This window comes from Dasypus novemcinctus, chromosome 10 (genome assembly GCF_030445035.2).
Source record: "Dasypus novemcinctus isolate mDasNov1 chromosome 10, mDasNov1.1.hap2, whole genome shotgun sequence".
NCBI classification, from domain to species: Eukaryota; Metazoa; Chordata; class Mammalia; order Cingulata; family Dasypodidae; genus Dasypus; species Dasypus novemcinctus.
The window spans coordinates 80,103,819-80,109,426 of NC_080682.1; positions in this window are offsets into that span (position 1 = coordinate 80,103,819).

Here is a 5,608-nt window from a genome sequence, read left to right on the forward strand (position 1 = left end):
GGACAGATGCTGGACATTGTATGTCCTGCCATGGCCCACTGGGTGGACTGGGGAGAGCGTAAACTACAATGTAAACCACTATCCATGTGGTGCAGCAGTACTCCAGAATGTATTCACCAAATGCAATGAATGTGCCATGATGATGAAAGAGGTTGTTGATGTGGGAGGAGTGCAGTGAGGTGAGGGGGGTGGGGAGTATATGGGGACCTCATATTTTTTAACGTAACATTTAAAAAAAAAATAGAGAGAAAAAAAAGAAGCCTTGATTAATTCCCTCTCAGTACTATTGGCCAAAAATGCATTACATGCCAATGTCTAAAATAATTACTGGCAAGGGGGATGTGACTATGTTAGTTTAAACTGGTAGCTCTCATATGGAAGCAGTCCCCCCACCCCAATCCAGGAAACACTGGTAACATCTAGAGATTTATTTGTCTGTAATGACTAGGGAAGGGGGTGCTACTAAAATCTAGTAAGTAGAGACCAGGGGATGCTGCTAAACCACCCTACGATGTACAGGACAGCCTTCCTGCAATAAATGAATTACCTGGTCCAAAATATCTATAGTGCTGAGCTTCAGAAACATTGGCTAAGACCAATCAGAACCCACCCCTGGAGCTCAGGCTGTGGCCACCTTCCTTGAAACCTCTAACTCTTTGAAGCAAAGAAGGGGCATGAATATCTGTATGAAATCAGGGTTCTATAAACAGAAGAAAGTGAAGAGAAGGTAGGGAGTGGACAAAAATGGATGCTGGGTAAGCAACCAACTGAGTCCACTCCAGAGGGATTGATTGGATTTTCCAATTTAGCAGAGAAGTCAAATAGCCTTTGGAAAGATTTTTAGAAATGCAGGATAAAGTGTTCCTGCTTTCTGTAAACAAAATAAAGAGTCCCTGCCTTTTGAGACAAAATTAAAATTATAACCTGCTGAGCATTCATCACTTCCAGTAAATAAACCCATGGAAACATTAGAGGATATGACTCACCTCTAGTGAGTACCAGTATCAGGAGTTCCCAAGATGTGCAGAAACCACACTAGACTCTTACACATGTTATTCCACATAATCCTTTCAACTACACAGCAAGGCATGCATTTTCATCCCTATCTACAGATGCAGAAGCTCAGGCCCCTGGTGATCTGCTGGTGAGTTAGAGAGCTAGGATTCTCTACCACATTCTGCCCAGAGAACACCTTGTCTGAGTTTAGGATATGGCGAAAGACCCAGCATCTTCAGAAGTAGCATAGGTAGAGAGGACACCATGTCCTGATTGCTGGAGTCTGGTGCCCCAACATTTTAAAGGACAGAACCAGCTGGGTCAGAACCATTCTAGAGGAAGGATCTTTTGGCAGAGAGCTTCCATTTTTGGTTTATAAGGCCCAGAAGAATTTCTGAGTCTAAAACTTTATGAATTAAAATATTTCTTTAAAGACTTCTCTACCTTCCTCTTCTCCTCAGCTTGGCTTTATATCATCTACTTCCTGATCCTGATTTGGGGCAGCGCGGGGGATTAGAAGTGAAAGAAAATAGAGCCAAGTTTTTTTCTGAAGTATTCCTGGAAGACAGTATTGGGCCTCTTGACGGTGTTCACCTAGTTGCTGCTGAAAATCTTCCCTGAGAAGCGCCCTTTTACTGCCTGGAATTAGGATTCAGGCCGGGCCTGCTGACGTGCATGCAGGGAGGTGGCGGCAGTGGTGGGAGAAGGGGGCAGTCTCAGCTGTCCAAACAGAGGGGCCTTCGAGGCCTTTGTCTCTTATGAGACCACTGAACTCCATGGTGATTTTCAGCTCTCACCCACAGGGTCACAGAGGCTCTCCCTGCTCCTCTTTCTTCCCACTAACTTTGTTTCTTTTTGGAGATGAAGGGGTTGTGGTAGGGAAGCTGCAGGTTTGGGACTGGGTCTTGATAGGAACAAGAAAGGAACAACGGCTTAACTATAATGCATTCTGGGTCCCATCAAGGCAGCTGGTTCCACCCTTAGAGTAAATGAGAGATGTTTGGGGCACATAAACTCACAAATCTGGACTCCATGGAAAAACAGGGGTTTTTAACACAACTCTTTTGGCCTGAGTCAACAGGCTTGCCAACTGAGTCCTGCTTCTGTCAATCCCACCTCACATAGTCAGTGTGGGAAATCAAATGAAATATAGGTTCCTAGTTCAAAATAGATGTCCAATTATGTCAGTTCATTAGCTAATACATTTGTATTGAGCTATTCTGATTGAAGCTCAGTTTCAGAGATATTTTCCGAGTGTTCCTAACACACCACCACAAAAGATGGTGGTCTACAGCAACCATTTTAATTACCCATGATTCTATGGGTCAATGTCTTAGGCTGGGTTCAGGCAGGTGGTTCCTACACTGGTTTTGCTTGGGGTCACTTATGTGGCTCCAGTCATCTGTCAGCTTTTTGTGACTGGATGGTCTAAAATGGCTTTACTCACGGGTCTGACATTGGCATTGGCTACTGGCTGGGCTGTGTTCTCCAGCCAGATATAAGCCAAAAGCAGTGACGGTGAGGGCAAGCCCCACTGTGCAATCTCAGGCCTCTGAGACTCAGGTTGGCTATTGTTCCATTGGCTTAAACAAGTCACAACGCTGAGTGGTTGTGCTCAGCGGCAGTGGGGGAGAGGATCAAATGAGCGTGGGGACACCAGGAAACAGAATTCACTGGGGCTATTACTGTATTAATCTACTTCAGTCCCCTTTCTCCCATAAACTTTTCCCTTGCTTCTCACTGGGTATCACAGAAGCCAACTATTGGTTCAATGAATATAAATTTCAGTTAAAATTCAATTTGGCTGAACTCCATATAATTTGTATTAAAAGGGAAGCGAATGTGGCTCAATTGATAGAGCGTCTGTCTACCATATAAGAGGTCCAGAGCTCAAACCCAGGGCCTCCTGACCCGTGTGGTGAGCTGACCCATGCGCAAGGAGTGCCGAGCCACGCAGGGGTATTCCCCATGTAGGGTAGCCCCACATTCAAGGAGTGCGCCCTGCAAGGAGAGGCTTCCCACGCAAAAAGTGCAGCCTTCCCAGGAATGGCGCTGCACACACAGAGAGCTGATGCAGCAAGATGACACAACAAAAAAAAGGTGACACAGATTCCCGTGCCACCTGACGAGAATGCAGCAGACACAGAAGAACACACAGCGAATGGATAAAGACAGCAGACAATGGGGGGGAGGGGGGGATTATTAAAAAGCTATGAAAAGGTTTTTAAAAAAATTTGTATTAAAAGACTCCTACCTCTTCCTGATGGATAGTGGAAATTGAACTTAATTTTTAGTTCCAACCCACACCCACTCCCAATTCCTGGAAGTCCTGTCCAACTTGGAGGTTTGGGAAGCATAATCTGCTCTGGACATGACAACATTTGCAGAGATCTTCTTGCTCTTTGGTTGAGGGTCCATGCAGTTGCCTTGAAGAAGCATTTATTGAACACAGTATGTGCTGGGCATTATACTTGGTTCTTTTTTATAGAATTCTACTTTAATCTTTCCAATATCTCTGCAGGTAGGTATCAGTATCACCATTTTGAGGACAAGGAAAACTGAGAACCAGGAAGCTTATGAACCTTGCATGAGGCCACAAAACTAGTAAGTGGCAGCGATGGGTCTTTTTTTTTTTTATCTTTATTTATTAATGTTACATTAAAAAAATATGAGGTTCCCATATACCCCCCACCCCCCTCACCTCACTCCTCCCCCCATAACAACAACCTCCTCCATCATCATCAGATATTCATTGTACTTGGTGAATACATCTCTGAGCACTGCTGCACCTCATGGTCAAAGGTCCACACCATAGCCCACACTCTCCCACATTCCACCCAATGGGCCATGGGAGGACATACAATGTCTGGTAACTGTCCCTGCAGCACCACCCAGGACAACTCCAAGTCCCGAAAATGCCCCCACATCACATCTCTTCTTCCCACTCCCACTCCCTACTCCCAGCAGCCACCATGGCCACTTTCTGCACACCAATGCCACATTTTCTTTGATTACTAATCACAATAGTTCATGTATAGAATATCAGTAAGTCCACTCTAATCCATAGTCTATTCCTCCATCCTGTGGACCTTAGAATGGTTGTGTCCACTCCACATCTCTGTCAAGAGGGGGCTTAGATTCCACATGGATGCTGGATGCAATTCTCCTGCTTTTGGTTGTAGGCACTCTTGGCTCCATGGTGTGATGGTTGACCTTCTTCACCTCCATGTTAGCTGAGTGGGGTAAGTCCAATAAACCAGAGTGTAGGAGTTGCAAGTCTGTTGAGGCTCAGGGCCTGGCTATCACATGGTCAGTCCAGAGATTCAGGTCCCCTGGGTATACATTAAACCCCAGCACCAACTACAGATCTGTTAAAAGTAACTTGAGAGACTTGTGGACAAAGATCACATTTGAATCCAGCTCCATCACACAGAAACACAAAGAGATGGGTCTTTATCTGAGATGGTCCTATCAAGCAGAACACTTTCATAATACCCTGCAAGCAAAGCAGGCAGATAGTGGCGTTCCTCATGATGCATGGACTCTGTAGGTTATAAATACCTCCAGCCCTCTAAGTTTCTACCCTTTTCTGGACTGGGACTACAATCCAGGGAGCTACCTCAGCTTTGAGTCCCACTGGTCTGTGGGGCTCCCTAATGTTTACATATTCAGCCTCACCTTGGGACCCTGTGAATTGTGCTTCTTACATAGAGGGGAAGAATTAGCCTTTCCCCCACCCTGTGTCCCGTCCAACTCCAGGAACATCAGCAACCACAGTCTTGACAGTGGGGATCTCTCTCTGAGCCTCATCCTCCTTTCCCAGCTCATACAATGCTGGGGGTTCTCACAGAACTCTCCTTTTCCTCTTTCTTTTCGTGGCGTTAACAATACTTCCGTTCAGCACATCTTTCTTTTAGAGAATGGCCTGACAGCTTTACTACTTTGGCTTCTTTATGGGGAAGTGGAAGAGTGAGGGGATGGGAGAAAATCAATACCAGGCAATGGCAGGCCCAGGAGAAAGCCTGGTTCCTGTGCTCCATGACCCCCTTCCCCCAGTCAGAGTGAGCAGAACTTATATTTAAAAAGCAAGACTGGGGAGCATCAAGAGTGGAACTGACCAGATGCAGGGAGGTTGTAGGGGTAGGTCATGACCATGGATTCATTTGTACAGGAGGTCTAGGCTGCTGGGAAGGGGTGGGATCCGGGCTGGGGTGGTGAAGGAAGAGTTCTTTGAACTCAATGGTTGGCAGAATGCTGTGGATCGCTTCCTCCAGAAGCAACAGGATGGGAGTAAGAATGATAAAGAGAGAGAAGTGTCCCCTTGAGGCTGGAGTGATGGGGCAGCCAGATCAGCAACAGGCATTGAGGGGAATGTGAATCTTGGTGATAAAATCAGGCTGTTCTACCATGGAGAGCTAGGAAATCTCTGTTAATAAAAAGGCCATGTTTTCCTTACAGTGACTTCCCACATCAGGAAGTAAGCACCTTCCACTTAAGAAGCATCCTTGATAGACAAATGAGCCCTAGATGCACCCAGGTCCCCTCTGCAAACAAGGTATCCTGGATGTTAGGATAATGAGTGCAAACCTGTGGCGGAGCTAGCCTCTTGCAG